We start from the raw sequence: 22,699 nt of genomic DNA on the forward strand, positions 1-22,699 counted from the left end.
TCCAGAACTTCAATTTGTACCACAAGCACATTATTTTCCCATTCAAACCTATTACTATTTCAAAAAACGTTACCACATAGCCAGTCCCTTGTGGACATGCCCACTTTAACATCATTGCTGGTGCGTTGTGGTCATGGCCAGTAGCCAGATTGTCTGTCTCATGACTGTAGGCCATGCCCAAGACAATCTGGCCACTGGCTATGGTCATAGGTAATACCTCCGCCACCAAAGCTATATTGCTATTTTTTTGTACCTACATTATGACACTTTTTTAAAAAATAGAACCCGGACACATTTGCAAAACCATGCTTTCAGGTCATTGCCAATGCTCCTTACACGAGTTTGCTCCAAATCCACCCATGTTTTATTTTTCAAAAGTGTTAAAATATACGTGCATGCAACAGTTATATAACTTAGCCCCCACTTGATAAAATCCATTCAGACTTTGCAAAAACATTCAAGATTGGGTCTATAATCTTTCTGAAAACTGTTGTCTACATTTTTAAAACAGCAACAAAGTTATAAGCCATCTAACAATGTTGAGACCCCCCTCTAATTTTGCACACTCTTGACAAAATCCCACCAAACTTTTCAAAAACATATCTAGGTCTACAATCTTTTTGCAAAATGGATGTGCAAATGTGTCAAATGGCATCACGTTTAAAAGACTTTAAAATAGTTTGCCCCCCCTCTAATTTTGTTCCCTCTTGACAAAACAGCACCACACTTTGCAGAACCGTTCCAAATGAAATTCCAGGATTTCATGCAGTTTCATTGAGTCGCACAAAAGTTATAAACCATCCAAAAACTGATTTTCACCAACCCTGTAATACACAAGCATAGATGTACCCTAACATCTTTGATGATCACAAACATCACGAGACTGCCCCGGACTGTTCGCAGACATTGAAGAAGGAACATGCCAGTTTTTGCCTTTTTATGGCCATAACCCATCCTCATCACCCCTCATCTCCCCAGAGATTGTTTCATTAGTTTGACAAGTGCAATGTTGTGTTTTTTAATATGTTTTTACTGTGTTGTTCCGCAAATCCAACATGGCAGGCGTTTCCCACAAATATGACCACCTCATGCTTTTCACTATCCAATCAGCCGGCTCATCTCATGCTGCAGACATCACGTCTCCCTCTGGACCCATCGGAGGCCCGTCCATGGACTGAACAGGAAACTAAGTCTGTGGACCGTACCCAGCTATCTGACAAATGTTTGTAACACGTTCTTGGTCATTTTAAAAATAAACTGCTGGACAGATGTACACAAAATGTACAAAAGCACACTTTGGGATCCAAGCCACAACATCTGCCGCAAATTTGGTTAAAATCCATCCAGCGGTTTGGGCTGTAGACGTGAGTAACATTTGTTTTCCATTGCGTCGATGGGTAAAACCACACATTTTGGGACCCCCCTATACACTTTGCCCCCCCGGACGAAACCTCACCAAACTTCGCAGAATCAGTCTAATGCACCATATACTTGTCTTGCAAAGTTTCGTAAGGATTCGTCCAGGGGGGCAAAGTTATACGCTGCCCAAAAAATGCTCCACCAATGGATGGAGCACCTTAACCATAACTACAGGGCTGCTACCTCAGACCCTGTAAAAATATATATATATATATATATAATTTTTTTTCAAAGTTGGTACCAAAGTACAGGGGCGGACAGCACTCCAGGAGTAGCAATATGAATAAATATGCACTTTTGCCAGAAAAAACGGTCAGTATCTCCACAAAACGAAAGTGTCCTTTATTAAAGTGATGTGGATTCAAAATTAGCAGGCAATGGTGCGTTTCGCGGTAACAAAATGCTTGTTCACATGAAAGAGTCTCCACAACAAGAAAGGACTAATAAACATATCTAAGTCTCCATGGTTACATGGCTAGAAAGTCTCCGTACCGGCATAAAAGTCCATTGAATAGCCGTGTATGCCGGCGTGGACATCTTTTAATATTACAAACTAGCAGAGAACGGCCAACAGCACTGTTGTAAACAGGTTGTAAAAAAGTAGTAAGTCTCTCATAAACAAACTCAAGAGAGAAAAAAGCTACATGTGGAGAAACGCAGCATCCATTCAGCCTCAAACAGCTAAATTCACAGAGTTTGCAAATCTCATATAAGTGGTTAATGTGGGTTTGTATAATTATGCTATACGTCTGTGGTTACTAAACAACATCATTATATGTTCCTATTATGAGACATTAGATAACAATGCGAGGAAACATTCACGTTGAGACAAAGCCATAATAATCATGACAGGGGTCGTAGAGCATGACCTGCTGATAAACAGAGGGCTGAAAACATTAATGTAAACGGCCAACTCCCAGTGCTTAAAGTGGGTCTGAGCCGGGGCCCTGCCGGAGCCCCGTCCTACAGCAATATTGGCGGGAATCGCGGGATGCATTATCCCGTCGCGGCCGCAGCCGCGACGGGAGATGCGCCTGCAATGAAGTCAGGCAAGCTGACAGAAGTGGCAGCCAGCCACAGCGACGATGTGACTGGCTGCCACTTCCGTCAGTCATAGTAACTGCGTCTGGTGAACCCTCGCGTGAGAGGTCATCAGAGGCAGTTACTGACTTACTGTCCCTTTGTTTCCCCAGGTCGCCGAGGCGTCTTTAACCCTCGCGAACCTGGGGATTCCTCGACATATTTCGAGGTTTATAAAAGATGGCTTTGAAAGTACACATTTCAAGCCATCTTTTATAAAGCTTTGCCAACGGACAATTTTGTCCGTAGTCAAAGCTTTATAAAAGATGGCTTGAATTGTGTAATTTCAAAGCCATCTTTTATAAACCCGAAATGTTTAAAAAAGATGGCCAGAAAACTAGTCAAACCGTAGGGTATGCACACAAATATATATAAATGTTATATATTTGTGTGCGTACCTTACTATGGTTTGTGTACTATGCAAGCCAAATGTATTTCTATGTTTAGAAAAGATGGCTTGCATAGTACACAAACCATAGTAAGGTACGCACACAAATATATAACATTTTGTGTGTATACCCTGCGATTTGCGTACTTTTTAGGCCAAGCCCCTCCCACAAGCCACGCCCCCAAATGAGGGCCCCCCCCTCGATTTCTTACCCCAATTAAAGCCCTGCCAACTCCATTGTCAGGGCATATGCTAATACAAATGTCTCTAGAAAAAGAGAGACCACAGAACAGAAATGGATAACATTGTCGCATGTCCCTTTAAAATATAGAGTCTGAGTGGATGCCATTTTAAATAAACTCCGACACAAATTGTGTGTAAAAAGCACATTCTCTTCCCATATGTTAAAACCACGTAGATATTTTATGAAACGGAGCCTGTCGCAAATATATACATATATATCTCTCTCTATATCATGCCCAAGTGGGCTACATGACCATGTATGATACAAGCCTTATGAAAAAACATTATGAAAACGTGATGATGTATAAGATTATAGAAATGCAAATGCACAAAGTGCCCGGTGCTTCGATCAACAAAAAAATGTATACACTATAAATGAGAGACCATATACAGTGATTACTGAAATAGTAACAATTGTATCCTGCAGATACAGCTGTCTGCTGAGAGTGTCAAACCTGCAACTCCCCATCTTTGTACAAAACTGCAATGAAGTGCCAAGCAGATTGCAAACATGGTCCTTGTGCAAACAGCAATCATACGGTGCTAAGTACATAGAGAATTAAAGTATCTAGTGCAAGTATTCCTATGTAGGAGTTACAGATACCGTCCCCAGCAGACAGCAGTAATGTACCTAGGATGCATACTCATCTCCAAGAGATGAGTTAGTCTGTACATAAACCAAATTGTGTTGAGCATTCTCAGCACAGGCAGTCAATAAAAAACAATTAATACAAGAGGCTTCAAAAGCTCAGGCTCGAAACAGGTCCTTTGGCGATCAATATCTGACCAAGACTATCCCCAAATCTACTTGAAGCCGTGCCTAGAATTAGTGAAACCATGTATCATAGAAACTGTAGTATGGATTGTGCTAAGTAAAGAGAAGAAGAGACTCTCTCAGGATACAGGTCTGGTATAGTAAGATCTAACAATAGAATCTTAAAAACAGTTGTAAACAAGTCCTCAATAAAACCAAAATGCATAAGAGAAACCTATTAATTACCAGCATATTTAATTTCATGAAAATCTAAAGAGTCATAATCCGAAAACCTCAATCCAAAAATCTGACAGTAACAGGTGAGGCTCAAAGAGAAACGTTTAACAAAAAAGAAGGAAGAAAAGAGAAAAGAAGGAGAAAAGTATATAAGTATATTGGTTATCAGGGTTAAGTGCAGTTGTAACATCCATCTTTTTTAACCTTCTCATATGGATCACATCGGTTTCTTGACAGCAGTTAACAAATGCATGTTTGCCATATATCAAGACCATTACCAAATTGTAAGGTGGATATTGGTCCCAAATACTGGGTTTGGAATGACTTTAAGATTCTGCTTCTTCCTAAATACGAAGAAAAGGAAATGGAGATCAGAACATTCAAACTTAATCACGAAAATAATATGTGAGAAATTCTGATAAGCACAGAAGAAAACGTATTTTGCCTTATTGTAATTTAAATCAACTAGTTCAACCAGGAAAGAAAACCATCTTTAATCTCATAAACTCACACGTGAAGCGTGCCAAATGGAGCACATGAATAGTTAAATAAGAGAGAAATTAAAACAATTTTTTTTTTTTGAATTGGGCCTCATGACGAGTTGGGCCGTGGAGTAAAAATGTGGTGGTAATAGCGTTACTGCTGCATTACTGCACCGCCCAACTATGAGTTGGGTGGAAAATTGGAGGATTCACCTCCAGCTCTCACCTAGAGGTAAATCTGACAACTTTCTACCGATTTTGGGTGCAATTACTGCAGCTCAATTACCACTGCAGTAATTGCACCAAAAATTACCCATTGTGTTTTATGGAATCAAAAGAAATGAGGACTTGCAGCGCCAACGCCACTTGTAATCTGGCAGTAATACTGCTGTACCAAGTGGCGGTAACGGTAATTGCATTGGTCGGTATTCCGTCAGATTTACGGCTGGGATACCACCCAACTCATGATGTGTCTTTTGGGTAGGATGTGCTAAACAAAAAGGAGTGAAGTCACTGTACAGCATTTGCTAAGAATGGCTTGCACCACACCCTTATGCTAGAAGTGAATAACTGTTTCATGTACATGAAATCATATGATGTTTTGATTTTGCTTAGCCAATGCTTGTTTTATTGTTTTTCTTATTGGATTGACCACAAGTTAAACTCCACTTTAGCCATGCTTTCAAGGTGAAATGTGGGAAGTTTATGTGTCCCAGGAGATTTGCCAAAGGCCCTTCAGAGTGGGAAGAGATGGCCTCATTATGAGTTTGGAGGTATTTCTGAGGTAAATCCTCTGAGGTAGCACCAAACGGATGTATAGTTCCCACCATGTGGTCCTGTGGATTTATCACAGGATTACAAGTAGTGATAGGTGGTGCAAATCCCCACTTTCCACTCCATTTTTAGATTTTTGGCAGAATTACCAGTCGTGGAATTACCACTGGTATTTCTGTCGATTGTTTGGTGGAAAAGTAGAGGATTCACCTCCCATGTCATGCTCCACTTCCCTTCTCATCCAATATTACTCTTGTGCTTCCCTCCATCCCCTCTTCATCCAGTAAACCTCTGTTGAGCCATACACCTAATTTATTTCTGCAAATGTGCACACTTTGCTCATAAACACCCTCTGTACCTCGACTCATAAAAGTACTATTCTACAACTCGTAAAAGTAGTACCACTTGAGGTTTTCAAAAACCTATTCTTTCCAACCTTCAGGCCACCAAAACACACTGCTCAAGTACTACAGGTGGACATGCAACACAACACTGTCTACCATCAATGGACCCATAAAACAGTGCTCAAGAGCCACTCAGGGACGGTCACACAATGTCATCACACAAAGGGTGCAATGCAAATCTACTGAGATCCACTAAGGACCAGTCAAGGTGGTCCCCGTATTCCAAGAGCACACATGTGAAAGAATTGCGTTATGTGCATCATCTCCTTCCCAGTTTATGGGAGTCAGGCGTATTTCTGTCCCATATAGTTAGGTCGTTTGCTTAGAGGTTAACCTCATCAATGTACATGATACCCATGTTTACTGCACATGCACGTGCACAGATCAGCTTGTATCATACTGTGTTTTGGGATTGTCCCTTCAACAGGTAGTGCTAATAAAATAATAGTTATACCATAATGCCATCATTGATATTGGCCAAGCATGTGTTCACTAATACTCAAGTGGTCAATCTAAATTATTCTTATTTCTTGCCTCCTATGGATGTATACCTCACATGTACCATATCAAAACTGAACATGTGTGTCACCTGTCCTCACAACAACTGCATATTGTGTCCATCTTATTGAGCATAAAATAAATAAAAGAAACAAGTCATGAAGATAAAAGAAATCCATTCTTAAACACTGCTGCAGTATGTGTGTAATTTAATCTAAGGGCTGTAATGGGATATTGATATAACACACACAATTGATTTCTATGTTAAGGCTTAATTCAAGCATGTTATTATCAGTGTCGTAAGAAAAGTGAACTTTTCTTGTGTTTTCATTGAGCCTCCCGCTATGACCTTTTTGGATGTAAAAGTGTGTGGTCTTGGTTCTTAAAGCACCATTGTGCTGCCGTGTGGCCATCACTAGCACAGTGCATTGTTAATGAATCTCTGGGTTGTGTTCAATGATACACTGTGTAGTGGTTCATGTACCACCGCCTGTGCATACAGAGTATTGCAGTTTGTGGGCAATAGCATTTTGAAGTCTTGCCAATGATTTGGTCAATCTGTTTGCAGATGTGTCAAGGAAGCCCCCCCCCCCCCCCCAGAGCATTATTACAAGTGGAGCAGCCTAACCACAGTATTGAAATATGCAGTTGTCGAGTTTGCTTTATCAGAGCATCCGATTTCATTAACATATCAGAGAGGTGACATGAACGTTTGAACGCAAGGACTGACTTTTCCTTTATGATGCGTTGTGTTTCCTGTTCCCCCTGTAGGGTAGCCCAAGGTTTCCGAACAATTTCTTTGACAAGTGGAATTATCAAACAGGAAGCGTCTACAAAAACGAATCGTTGAATATATTTTTCGATGGGAATGTCCTTTCTTTGGTCTTGCTGTAATACAGAAGTGTGTCTTTGCTGTCACTTTTTAAGAATTATTGTGCAGAAATATGTTTATCAATAGTTTGACCTTCAAATTGTTTCGTTGTAAGGTGAGGCACCTTTAAGGAATGCCCCTCCACTGTGGTTACTGTGTCTGTCTCTATACATTGGCTACTGCATACAGTACAGGAACATTCATTTATTCTGGAAGAACGTAGGTTGCTGTTAATAATGTATTTCTCACTGATGGTTTGTATTAGAGTTTACATTGAAAGCATACTTATCAAACAAGACGTACACAACAAGGACATTAATCACTTAATTTGAAGCATTCATTGGGAATGTAATAGTTGCTTGCATGGTGTTAAACCAAAAAGGTTGAGTTCCTTTGTGTGTTACAAAACTATTTTTTATGTACCAATCCAATATCTAACACCTGTTTGCCATTGATTTTTAACAAAAAGATGTTACAGTCCATACTTCCCATAATTGGACTGGTTAGACTGGACACAACATTTGGGTCCATTTATATGCCCAGTCTTTGCATGTAAATTCACTGGCAACATCAGAAAACATGATTGCATAACACCAGATCCAACAGCAACTACTCAAGGCTGTGGTCTACCGTTAAAAGGGGCATTCACTGTAATGCTCCTGTTACCCATTGTAATGGTTTATCCAAAGGGACCACCATCATATACCAGTTCAGTATCAGCATTTTTCACAATTAATCCTTTAAAAGGTAGTCTATACATAGATCGTTTCAAACGTTCCTTTTGTGGAAATATCTCGTGAACCAAAGACCCCTTAGAAGCTCATGGATGTTAGGTAAATTATCGAACACAAGAGTGGGGTATTTCTCTCTCTGCCTATGCTCTGAGAGACACAATTGCTAATCAATTTTTAATCAATAAGGATTGGTACGTTGCTCATAATTCGTGCTGGTGGGTCACTATCAATTCCTGGGTGGTTTTCATTATCAGAGCAATTGGTGCATGCCTCCCTGATGATATGCATATTGCCCGCGTTAAAAATATCCCTGCGTTTGTCTGTGGCCGTTAATGGTTGTATCCTGTTTCAAGTTTGATGCTGTCCATTCTTCTCTGGACAGCTTGTGAGTGCAAGTCAAGTTGGGTCTCTTTAAATCAGTTAAAAAAGAATCAGCCATAAGTCTATTTCTTTTCATATGACACTATTGTCCTTTAGCATAGTAGTGATCATAGTTAGTTCTACCTAGCACACAGTTTGAGGAATAACACTAGCTAAGATAGAACATTGACAATACCAATTTGCTTCAATGTGGCACCTTATGAATTGATAGAAGCCCTGTTAAGGACAGCCGAACATATGTGATAGCAGATTGTCTTTATTAATATCATATTTCACCTCAGCCTTACCTTTTAGTCGTGCTAGGAGAAGAGCTGGCAATATATCTGTATGATATTTGTCCATCTCCCTTGCACCACATGGACTCTTAAAGGGAGATGAAATGAAAAGCTACTACACGGTTTCTATATGTGCACATTTCAAGCTACAGGCATGAGTAGCCTCTGAAATGTGTCCTATTCCCCTTTCAGCAAGTACTTGGTCTGTGCAGAGCAGAGGTATGCATGTATCTATTATGAGTATGGTGAGAGTTGTGTGACATTCCCGCTGAGCTTGACGTAAGCTCAGGTGTAACCAGTGGCATCACGTGTTTTGTTCTTAACCAGTGGCATCGCATGTTCGGTTCTCATTGAGACTGCAGTCAGCTCAGGTAACCTGTGTCACCAGGTTTTAAACACACAGGGGGTAATTCATAGAATCAAGCGTAGAAGTAGTGCAAGCGCCGCGCTCCAAGAAGGAGCATCTGCCATGCGTGCGCCAGCCATGGCTCAAACCAGAAATTGCGCGGAACGCATATTCATGGATTTTCCGAGGCATCAGTAGCCGTGGCACAATGCTCATAAAGCAGCGCCAGTAACGCCCCCAACATGCCCCAGTGCGCAGGAAATAGCCATTGAAATGGCTACTACAACGCAAGGCCCCATGCCATCCGTGGCCCAGCACACAGCCCCCTCCATCGTGATCGCATGAAAAATCAGAGGGTTCCCCGCTCGCACCAGCCAAATCACGTGGAAAGGCCCCCGTGCACCAGGTCCACACCCCAGTGAAATCGCATACCCTGCTCACACCAGCCAAATCATGTGGCAAGGCCGAGGCGTACCCCTTCCGCACCCCAAGTGAAATTGCGTACCCCGCTCGCACCAGCCAAATCACATGTCAAGGCCCATGCGTACCCCGTATGCACCCCAGCAAAATTGCATACCCAACTCGCACCAGCCAAATTGCGTGGAAATGCCTGTGCGTACCCTGTCCACACAGCAGCGAAATCACGTACCCCACTTGCACCAGCCAAATCACGCAGAAAGGCCCACATGTACCCCGTCCGTATCCCATCAAAAATGCGTATACCGCTCCCACCAGCCAAATCGCGTAGCAAGACCGACGCGTACCCCATCTGCACCCCAAGTGAAATTGTGCACCCCGCTTGCACCAGCCAAATCACATGCCAAGGCCCGCGTGTACCCCGTCTTCACCCCAGCGAAATCGCATACCCGCCTCGCAACAGCCAAATCGTGCGATAATGCCTGTGCGTACCCCATCCGCACAACAGCGAATTCACATACCCCGCTTGCACCAGCCAAATCACGCGGAAAGACCAGCGCGTACCCTGTACGCACCTGCATACCCTGCTCCCACCAGCCAAATTGCGTGGAAAGCCTGCTCATAGCCCGTCCACACCCCAACAAAATCGCATACCCCGCTCACACCATCAAAATTGCATACTCCGCTCGCACCAGCTAAATCGCGTGGCAAGCCCCGCGTGTATCCTGTCCGCACACCATCAAAATCGCCTACCCCGCTCACACCAGCCGAATTGCGTGGGAAGGCCCACGCGTACCACGTGATACATGCACAACTCCCCCAGCCCACACCACATGGGACCCCCACCATCACCCGTGACAATACCCCACAGGCAGCCCACACCACATGGCCGCCCCATTATCCATGACCATACCCCGCAGGCAGCCCATACCACATGGGACCTGCAACATCATCCATGACGATACCGTGGAGGCAGCCCACACCACATGGGACCCCCACCATCACCCGTTACCACACCCCAAAGGCAGCCCACACCACATGGGACCCCCACCATCACCCATGACCATACCCTACAGATAGCCCACAACACATGGACACCCCATCACCTGTGACCATACCCCGCAGACAGCCCACACCACATGGGACTGCCACCATCACCCGTGACCATACCCTGCAGTCAGCCCACACCACATGGGACCCCCACCATCACCCGTGACCATACCCCATAGGCAGCCCACACCACATGGCCACCCCATCACTCGTGACCATAACCTGCACGCAGCCCACACCAAATGGGACCCCCACTATCACCTATGACCATACACCACAGGCAGCCCACACCACATGGGACCCCCACCATAACCTGTGACCATACCCCGCAGACAGCCCACACCACATGGGACCCCCACCATCACCTGTGACTGTACCCCACAGGCAGCCCACACCACATGGCCACCCCATGACCATACCCCGCAGGCAGCCCACACCACATGGGACCCCCACCATCACTCATGAACATACCCTGCATGCAGGGCCCTACTCATGACCCCCAACAGTGTCGGCAACCTACAGGCATGCCCGACTTATGTCCCCCACCCCCACCAGTGACGGCAATCTGCAGACAGGCCCTGACTCATGTCCCCCCACCCCTACCAGTGACGATAACCTGCAGGCAGGCCACGATCATGTCCCCCACCTGTGACGGCAACCTGCAGGAAGGCCCACACTCATGTCCCCCCACCCCTGAAAGATTAAAGAATATCCAGACTTACTACCACATAATAAAAATACATCAGTCACAAGGTCAAAGTGAAAATTGTACTTTTATTAACAAACAGCTGTCTGTCTCTCCACTCCCCACAGTGTGTGCAAGCGGACACCGTGAGATGAGAGAATCCTGAACATTCCACAAATGCACATATTTATACAAATTCTTCACAGCCTTGGACACATGTCCAACCCGTCTTCATGTAATACATTACCTAGGGTTCATGACCTAACTACATAACAAACTCATGTTTAAACATCTTTACATAGTTCTCTGTTTTCCCTCAAACATTTTACATGTTTTCCAAATACAAGACACAAAGGTAACATTCCTCATTTTACTCACTTATATTTGTCTACCATTTTTTCTTAAGGTTAAAGTCAGCTAGTTTCAAGGAGAGAAAACAAGGATTTATGCAAAAGAGCGTTTGTTCAGCTATTTGTTATTTTACTTTACTGTTTGAACAGGGAAGGCACTGTTAGGATACATGGTATCTACATTACTGATTAGTACAGCTTTTATTTAGCTCCAAGTTTCTTCAGTTTAGGATAAACAATTCACCTTAGTGAAAGTTAATTTTGTTCTGCTGAAACCAAAAACACAAATTCTGCACATGGAACAGAAAGCAGGAGTCGATTAAATGGAGGATAACTCAAAATGGCAGCGTAGTCAGCCTGTTTCAGTTTCATTCATTGCGATATTACAGTGCAATGCGAATGTGCTTAGGCCAATATTTTCTATCAGCCAGTATTATGTAAGATATATTTTCACAAACCCTCCTTTTGGCCTAAACTAAGAACATTACTCAAACATTAGCATCATCCGAAAACCACATATCATCATCAGAACATCCTGAATTGCTATCTTCATAAATATTGATCACCATTAATTGCTTTATGGTGATATCCTGCATTACCAAGGCATTAGTAATTTTTCCCGGCCTATGTGTCTTAGGTTCTAGTTTACCAACCGCTTGTGCACAACTTCCCCCTATCATGGACCAAATGACAGGAAGACACTGTATGCAACATCAGCAGAACAATACAATGCCAGGGATCACCATCAGAACTGCAAATATTTTCCAGCCCCAAGTTTGTAACACGTCCCAGAACCATGTGCCAAAATGCCAGTTTCCCTCTGGAACGTGTACTTCAGTGCTCAAGGTGTGCAATGTATTTATTGCCTTAAATATGGTGGGGGAGGAATCGGGTACAAAAATGCAACATGCAGATCCCACCATTTTGCACACACCACCACGCTCTGCTAGAATGATGTCTAGCACAATCATATTTTGAAGAGCCACTAATCTTATAGCCTTTTGCTCTAGTGTCATGTTATATAGAATGTCAGTAGTTTCACTGATGGTTTTCTCTAAAGCCCTCGCCAATTTCCTAATATCTTGGGAGTTTATTATCTGTCCCCAAAATGGTATAAAGGACTTAGCAACCTCACCCAGAATCTGTGAAGGAGTGTCACCATCCTCATCTTGGCTGGGACGAGTTCTAGAAACTTCGGCAGTAGTGGTGATATATACACCTGGTAACAGTATCCCTAAATATCGAGTACCCTTCAAGTCTCTTGGCAACCATGGATATGCTTAATTACTGCAAACAAAATAAACGGGATCCCCTACGTACAGAGGTCTATCCTCACCGGTTAGTTCAGCAGTTCATACATCCCTCAAATGTAAACATTGGCTGGGAACCCTCTCTTTGTATACAGAATGGGACAGAGTGCGGACTATGGTTAATAGTATAGGAAGGAGGCATGACATCCCTATTATCTACAGGAGCCATTTTAAAGGTAATCATAGATTGGAAAGGTCTGGAGAGTCCATCAGAACGCCTAGTAGAAGCAATGTTTTCTTTGCTCCTATTTGCAAGCAAAGAACACCATAGAGGTGCTAAAACCCGTTTGTCGAGGATGAAGAGTATGCAAATGCACATATGGTGGAGACACAGTGAAGACACTTGCAGTTGGCAATAGAATATCAAGTGGATGCATACTTTCCAAATACCAAAATACGAGTGTCAATGTTATTACAATACAAGCTGTTTTTGTGTTCAGTATCCACTTGGTCCTAAGGGACCATGGCCCTTGATAGACAGACCCATCATCAGCAGAATGGTCAATATCTTTATTTGTACGAGTGGCCCCAAACACAAGCATAGTTTCTCAGTGTCCGTTAAGAAGCCTCACTGTTAAGCTCTTTTAGTTCATCCGCAGATGGCACTTGACCATGTGGCCTATCTTGATTGAAGGTAACTTTGCCAGTCCCTGCCTCTTATCGTACACAGCAGAGAAATAACAAGGGACTGGATCAAAGTTGGTTTCTTGTGGGTGCAGAATCCTAGCCTCACTTTCCTATCCTATTACCTTAGCGTAATATCAGCAGGCCCTAAATCTAAATCCTGTTTCATGGTCGCAGATTGTACCTTGAAACACCAGGTACAGATGATCAGTGAACAGAGCGTTGTTGTTTCCTGAAGAAGATGAAGAAACAAGATCGATCGATAGTGAAGAAGAAAATTAAGAAGAAGCGGCAATCTCCCCAGGCCACATGGGCTCAGGAGGATTTTTGTGGCACACTTATTGTCGATCAAAGCAGGCTCATTGTGAGCGTCAAGATCATCAATTTCCTTCTCCTCCCCTTTGTCAAAGGGCATAGGTAAAGGCAGAGGTAAAGGAATCCTCTTCACATGTGTCGTGTGGATCCAGTGTCACTTGTACTGCAGTTTGCGTAGCCAAAATGATTTCGTAGGGCCCCTTCCAACGAGGCGCAAGACAGGTACCTCTCTCGAAATGTTTCAACAGGACCCACTCGCCAGGTCAGAGTCAATAACCAGGACCCTCGTATTTTACAAGGAGGGCTGCTCGTACCTGTTGGTGAATCAAACGCATGTTTTGGGTCAACTGGTTACAATAATGAGATAAAAAGCGGATATTCAATGTCCCTCAATTTCTTTGGTCTAGGTGCATTCTGTACATTGGCTGGTCTCCTCATAACAACCTCATAGGGGGAGAGCCCTGTCTTTGACTGTGCGGTTGTCCGCATCGATAGTAAGGCTATTGGCAAAGCATCAGGCCATTGCTGTGTAAAGACACTTTGGTAATTTTATTCTTCAAAATACCATTGTGGCATTCCACCAGACTGGCACTCTGAGCATGTCTGGCTGAGTGGAAATGTTTATTGATCTGTAATCCCACACATACTTGCAGGATGTCAGCAGTGATAAAATGTGGACCATTGTCGGACCAAATTACTCTTGTCAAGCCAAACCTAGGAAAATATTCCTTAAGCATGGTCTTTGTCGTTGACATTGCTGTGGCGTCTTTTAGTGGGAAAGCCTCAACCCATTTGCTAAAGACACAGATGATAACTAAGACATATTTATAATTTTGGCAACGTTCCATCTCAATGTAATCAAAATGAATCACTCCAAAAGGCATGGAGAGGGACCAAAACTGCCTTTCGGTGTCAGTGTTCCCTTCCCAATGTTATGTTGCAAATATATCATGCAACTCTGGATCAAACGTTCAGCAGTTTTCTGGATATTAGTGTTATACCAGATGGGATCTAACTGTTGACAAATCTTTTTAGTACATGTGTGTTGGGCCGTGAGCCATGGTGACCATAGCAGTGGCACAGGTGTTGGGTAGCCTCCATCTTTGTTTTGCATTATCCAACCAACAACCCACATAATCTAGACCGGCTGCACTCTCAGCCCACTGTTTAATTTCTTCTGGAGTAGATTCAGCCTCAATTTCTTTTATACTGCTAATTCTTTCGTCCATCATACAAGTATTAGTAACCCATCTTGCTGAATCGAGCACATGCATTTTCTAGTGCACATCAGTAGCAGTCTGTTTGGCTATTCTGTCAGCAAAAGCCTTTCCTTTACCTACATCATCCGTCACTTTCTGGTGTGAGGCGCACTTCATTATAGCTAGTTGTGTAGGAAGCGCAAGTGCTGACAGCAAACGGACTATCAGAGTGCCATGTTGAATTTTTGTTCTATGTGATGTCAAGGATTCTCTCTCAGCCCACAGTCACCCCAAATGCATACTGGCTATCTGTATATATGTTTACACTAAGCCCTTCAGAAATTTCACAAGCTCTAGTTAAGGCAATAATCTCTGCAGCTTGCACAGAATTATGCGGAATTTGTTTGCTCTCTACAACAGTGTTTAATGTGATGATTGCATAAGCAGCGGTGGATGTACCATCCGGTAGTTTAAAACAGGAGCCATCACAAAATAGCTCCCCTTGTGGATTCTTTAAAGGTGTATCAATTAAATCAATTCTGCCCTTAGTTTCTTGTTCTGTAATATATAGCCAATCATGTGACATTTTGTCAATGCAATCTGTCTCTTGTGGAGAAGGCAATAGATCAGCCAGATTCAATGAACAACATCTCTTAATTTGGATATGCGGGGCAAAGAGAATCAGCTCGTACCTTGTTAATCAAGCTGATGTGAGATGTGGCGTCTGCGTTCTGTTTAAAAGAATGTCTACGGAGTTGGGTACCATCCCGGTTAAAGAGTGACCTAAAACCATGCCCTCACTTTGTTTCACAGATGCAGCAGCAGCAGCTACAGCTCTCAAACACCTTGGCAAAGCAGATGCAACAGGGTCTAATGTGGAGGAAAAATAGCTGCATGACCTATTGTTGCTTGCATGTTCCTGTGTTAAAAAAGCCAAAGCACATCCATCACGTTCATGCACATACAAAACAAAGCCATTTTCATGATTTGGTGGGCCCAAAACTGGTGCTGAGCCCAACGCAGCTTTAAGCAAATCAAAAGCATTCTGGCAATCCATGTTCCACGGTAAAGGCAAAGAAATGTCTTTCTTTGTCAGTGCCAACACAGGTTTTATCAACAACGAAAATTTCGGGACCCACTGTCTACAATATGTAGCCATGCCAATCAAAGGTCTGACCTCCTTCTGTGTATTTGGAACAGACATATCAGAGATGCTTTGTATCCATTCAGGTGTCAGCCTACTTCCCTCCTTCGATAGGAGATAGCCTTAATAGCCGACCTCCTGTCGACAATACTGACATTTATTCAATGAAGCCTTATGTCCATGCTCTGCTAAATGAATAAGCAGCAACACTGTGCCCTCCTTGCAAGAATCCTCAGAATCAGCAGCTAGAAGTAGATCATCTACATATTGCAACAACGTCCACGTGGAAAGTAACTCAAGCATATCAAGCTGCTCTTTCAGTGCTCTACTCTAGATACTTGGACTCTCAGTGTACCCTTGTGGCACACAAGTGAATTTGAACGACCGTCCCCCTAGGGTGAACACAAACAAATATCTGCTGTCAGCATGCACAGGAATACTAAAGAAAGTGTTTTTAAAATCCACGACACTAGAATGTGTAGCCGTGGCTGTAATCATAGTTAGAATAGTGGTAACATCGGGCACGATCGGAAACTGTGGAGCAACCACCTTATTAATTGCGCGCAAATCAATAATAAAATGAAAAGGAATTCCATTATCCCCTTTCTTGTAGACTGGTAATATTGGGCTATTACACACGCTCCTCTAAATTTCTTGAAATAAAACCTTGGTGTATGAAATCAGAGACAATACTCTTCAAGGCTTGTTCACCTTCGACCAAAATATTATACTGCAGAATACACACAATTACCACCTGGGTTCAAAACTATTTTAACTGGCTCAACCTGTAAAATTCCAATGTCATTGTCATTGACTACCCATAAAAATGTGGTAACCTTATTTAATTTGGTTGGTAACGCACAGACAAGATTTGTGGAACGGAAGTTGGTTGGGGCAAAAGCGTTAAGCACACACCATCGGGAGAACAGTAAATCACAGCATTCAATTGGTTCAATAAATTCAATCCCAACAAATTTTCCCCACAATTTGTCGTCAATAGAAATTCACAAGAATCAGTGAATGGTCCCAGTGAAATTGGTACCAGCCAAGAGACCAGAGTAACCACTTGTGTACCAGAGAACCCTACAGAAATGTTGCTCTGCCCTGACAGTGGAATATCTGGTACCCGTGAGTGATCAATAGAACACTTCTGTTCTCCTGTGTCTATCAAAAAGAGATGCTCCCTATTCCCCACTTTCATTTCAACGTAGGGCCCTTTCTGATTGATGGGAATATGTGTCAGTTCCAGACACTGCTTTGGGCTGTCCTAACGGAACAGTATATCGTCAGATGTAAAATCTTCAAAAAAATAGACATTTGAAGGATTGTAAAAAATATTCCCACTATTAACTTTCTGTTGCTGATTATCTTGTGATGGTGTCTATTGGTTCTGTGCAAACTGAATTCTAAGAGGGCCCCCTATCCCAGGACGGCCTCTGGATGGTCTACCAATGGCGCAATACATGCTATTTGATCGCTGGTGAAGGAGCGGGCACTGTGCTCAGCAATGACCCTCCTGTCTACAGTATGCACACTGGTTTATGTACGGGACCCAGTTGTGCGCCACCCTGTGGTGTAAATTGGCCTCTGAACTGTGTATTCCCACCTCTGGCTCCTCTAGCTATTTATTGCAATAACACTCTAGTTTTCAGGTCTACCTTCTTCTTTTCCACCTTCTCCTTCTCCGTATTAATCCTGTTTTCATAATAGTGTGCCATATTGTTATTGTTATTGTTATTTTGCACTTATATAGCGCCTTATATACCATTGGTATGGTCTGAAGGCGCTCGTAGGTTGAACGCCCTTGGGAACCGAAGTTCAGATCAGTAGAGAGAGTAGGGAGAGTCAAAAGGTGCGTGTGTGCACCGGATATGTGTGCAGCTCGTGCGGTACACATGTAATAGCTGATTCTTATTGGTAGGTGTGGTGGTTGAGAGATCAGGAGAATGTGTTCGTTCTGGCAGGATTTATCCGGAACGGATGTGGCTGCGTTAGGCCTGAGGAAAACGCCTGGCTGGGGGTGTGAGACCAGCAGTGTTTACATAGAATGATGTGGAGTAAGCGGTGGATGTTCGTATGGGAACAGTTATACCGAATGGTGTCATAGTATCTCTGTGTTCTAGTTGAGTGGTGATGTAAAGGAGAGAGTAAGCGTGGGGTGTGGTAAGAATGGTTATATGCTCTTTCAATGTGCAAACTTCTAAAATCACTTTTCCAGAGAGGCTACCGGGCGAACTTCTAAGTACAATTTTCCATACAGAGGCTATTGGGAACATTTCTAAATTCAGTTTATCAGCGAGGCTATTAGGCACACTTCTAAGTGTAACATTCGCGGAGGCTATTGGGTACACTTCTAAATGCAAATTTTCACAGAGCGTCTACTGGGCTACATTTCTAAGTTCAATTTTCCAGAGAGGCTGTTGGGCAAACTTCTACTTGGGACTTTCCAGGGTGTTAAATGGATGCACTTCTATAATCAATTTTCACAGATGCTATTGGTAGCTATTGGTAGCACTATGTAACACTTCAGATTGTGATTTTGCTTGCCATGCACTCTCAGAAGTCATAATCTGTGATTGGATTTCAGGCAACAATCCATGCACAAATTTATCAACAACCAACCTCTTTCCTGGCTCTGTACTTAAATCTTGACCAGTAAAATCTGGAAATACTTGCTCAAATCTGTTAAAATACTCTGTTGCACCCTCTGACTTCCCTTGCATGCAAGCTGTAAGCTTATCCCATATCATTCTTTTTTTCAGGAACCAGACTTTTAAATTTAGTCACTATTCTATCCGGCAACGTAAGTATCACCTGTGGCGGTTTCTCGCCGGCTTTCCTTTCCCTATCTGCTTGTACTAAGGCATCCCATTTATCATTCCATGTATCACCCATCCCTGCCTGATCATTTACAGTTCTGATCTGCTTCCACAAATCAGCAGGAAGGATCATGGGAAAGACAAATCTATATCACACAGCATGAAAACTGACAAATGCAAAACAGATTCTATTTCTTTATAAAATCCTGTTGGATTTGTCCTAATATCTGGAATTGATTGCTTAATGGTATTCACTTCCAGTCTTAAAAATGGGGCATGGACAAACTGTGAGATATAATGTCTACTTCTGGAACAAATGTCGCAGGAACCTCCCTCCTTTGCAATTGTGAAGAAGGCAAATCTGAACTTCTATTAAGTAGTAAGGCCAAATCAAGTGACAAAGAAGTCAATGCAGTATCGGGCGAAAATACTCTTTTTTAAATAAACCTCAAATCTGCGGGACAACATACCTTTTTATTCATAAATGTATCTTGTAAATGCTCAACCATCACCTGTAACACTTTCCTTTGCATTTCCAGAGAATACTGACTAAACGTGTCATGCACTTCAATGGGAGAAATTGAAACATCCGAAATACATCTAAGAGCATCTCTTGTGCAAAAGCGCATTTCTTCACTCATTGGTTTCAATGGAGGAAGACATTGCTTCTGCACATATGAAGCCTGCCATTCATTTTCATCCATCTCATCTTTCTGTAACCAATCTAGCTCCCTTTTAAACTCAATACCTTCGTTACATGCTCATATACTTTCGCCGCAGTGTCCCTTGAGCGTGCAAGGACATTCAGATCCCCCAACCCCTGTGGGACATTCATGTCCATCAAATCACTCCATATATCAACTAAATATGTTCCCATCTGTTCTATCAAAATACTCTGTTCAGGAATACCCCTTTGATCCGAAATCGCAACAAAAACAGCCGATTCATCACTCTCTTTTATGTACTTCTCAACCCACGTATACAATTCTCTGTTTCTGTCTTTAGGCACTGTGCCACGAGTCACTATTCTTGGATCAGCTTCCGCCCCTTCAACCGCTACAGGTGGAGTAGAACCACCTGGCAAAGAGAGTTCATACAAATCTTGTTCAATAGGCAACAAAGGAAATACTGCTGCTCGTGCAGACAGAACAACAGGGACTGCAACTGTTGGCACGGGTGCAGGTGCAGGAGGGGGAACAAACAATGGGAGGAAGAGGAACAACAATGATAGGAGGCACATAAGGAGACGGAGCAATTGAAACTGTTTTATGCTCATTCAATAGTTTATTAATTAACTCGTCTGATGTATGAAAATCTTGAGAGGAATATATCTTTTGCACATCTAGTTGGAAAGCTCTGTCCATACCTCTAATGGATTCTGACTGTTTCTGTTCATCATGCAACAATGCTTTCTCTGCATTCGTCATGTGTCTATGTGCATACTTTTCTCTACTTTTGAGTTGCTGCATACCTTCCTTCCTCCAATCTCTAACTGAATCAAATGCTGCAGGACTAGCCTTTTTTCTCAACAATATAGATTCTAAATGCTCTAAATGCTCTAAGCGGGCAATTTCAAAACTACCATAAACTGGCCACGGAAGTTCAGGAGCATGTCTGGTCTGTCTGTGCCAAATAGCATTAAATACAATAACTCCCACGCCATACTTACAATTCATTAGATAATCCGGTGACCCTTCGGGTGGCGCCAGTTGGCCATGTTCCAAAGATTGGCTTCTGTTGTGGAAAATAACAGCAAAGCAGGATGACAATTTCCCAGGCATATCAAAATCACTGTCTTACCTGGCTACGTTTGTATTTGCAAGCACAACACTTGTAACAAATATCAGGACGTTTAAGAATCGGGGCACGACTCACCTGATTTCAACCAACAAAGGTCTGATTAGATATCAAATTCTCGTGGCTGGCATTTTCCTCAAACAAGCCTCGATTCGGGGACCCTCATCGTAATGACCTCTAAACGCTGCCCACTGTCCAGGGATCGGGCATGCAGTACTGCAGAGGAATCGCATCTCAATTTGCAGGGCGCCCCGCCACTCTCCGATCCCGGTCCGATGGCCTTGTCTTCATCGTAGCGATGTGGCATCAATCTTGAGGGTCCGTATTCAGGCGCCATCTGGAAGATTAAAGAATATCAAGGCTTACAACCACATAATAGATATACACCAGTCATGAAGTCAAAGTGACAATTGTACTTTTATTAACAAACAATTGTCTGTCTCGCCACACCCCGCAGTGTGTGCAAGCAGACACTGTGAGATGAGAGAGTTCTGAACATTCCACAAATGCACATGTTTATACAAATTCTTCACAGCCTGGGACACATGTCCAACCCCTCTTCATGTAATATATTACCTAGGGTTAATTACCTAACTACATAACTAATTAATGTTTAAATATCTTTGTATAGTTCGCTGTTTTCCCTCAAACATTTCACATGTGTTCCAAATACAAGATACAAAGGTAACATTCCTCATTTTACTCGCTTATATTTGTCTACCATTTGTTCTTAAGTTTAAAGTCAGTTAGTTTCCAGGAGAGAAAACAAGGAGTTCTGCAAAAGAGCATGTTCAGCTATTTGTTATTTTACTTTGCTGTTTGAACTGAGAAGGCACTGTTCCGACAGATTTTTCTAAATTACTGATTAGTTCAGCCTTTGTTTAGCTCCAAGGTTCTTCAGTGTAGGATAAACAATACACCTTAGCAGCTTCAACATTCTTATCTATGTTGACATCATGAAACATCCCAAAGTTCATATTATTATGCTGAAGCCAAAAACACAAATTCTGCACATGGGGCAGAAAGTAGGAGTCGATTAGAATGGAGGATAACTAAAAATGGCGGCATAGTCAGCCTGTTTCAGGTTCATTCATTACGATATTACAGTGCAATGCAAATGTGCTTAGGCCAATATTTACTATGAGGCGGTATCATGTAAAATATATTTTCACACCGCCACCAAAGTTTGGCAACCTGCAGGCAGGCCCTGACTCTTGTTCCCCACCCCCACCAGTGATGGCACCCCCACTCATGTCCCCACCCCCAACACATTGACCTAACATGCAATCATGTAGCATATGCCCACTAAAATGCCACCACATGCTGCACCCCCACGGTGCACCCCAACATCCATCCATTGGTCCTGCTCCCCAGCACATGCCGCATGGCATGGGAATCACCAAATCACACATGCATACATGTTTGCACACACATGAACAACATCGCTCAACAGCAGGGACATGCAACAGAGTCATGGAAGAGTGAAACATGCACCAAACCATTGAGAGCAGAGACCACTTGGATTAGAAGTTAAAAAATGTATTAATGAACATTGATAAAAGTCAGGCTCAGTAAAATTAAACCATCAACAACATCATGAATACAATCCCCCAAAAATTTAAAATTAAAGCAACAAACAATGGGAAGGAAAACATGAAGACCTCCAACAATGTGGTCTATATACATTGATTTCTCTCAAATTGCAAACACAAATCATATGGAAACCATTCCTCCATGGTGAAAAGATAAGTTCAAAAAATGTAAAATCCAACTATACACAATGATCCAGGGTCCATGATCCCAAAACATCATCAAACATCCCTAAGAACTCCATGAAGAAATAACTGTCACAAGATGTGCAGCAAAGTCCTTGAACTCCAAAATAAAAGGGAACAAACAAATGAAACCTACTCCTAAATAACTATATACTCCAAAATAACTATATACATAGGCAGCGGGCAAGCCCTATGATTCACCATTTCCCCCAAGAGTTTCAGCCTGGGCATCATCGAACTTTGTCTCAATTTCCCTGAGGCAGGCCTGTGCTCTCCCCTCGAGGACCTGCAAGGACTCCATCGTGCTCCTCTCAAATTCCCTGTGAGA

The sequence above is a fragment of the Ambystoma mexicanum genome, chromosome 5q, assembly GCF_040938575.1.
Source record: "Ambystoma mexicanum isolate Mex_15411 chromosome 5q, UKY_AmexF1_1, whole genome shotgun sequence".
In the NCBI taxonomy this organism is placed as follows: Eukaryota; Metazoa; Chordata; class Amphibia; order Caudata; family Ambystomatidae; genus Ambystoma; species Ambystoma mexicanum.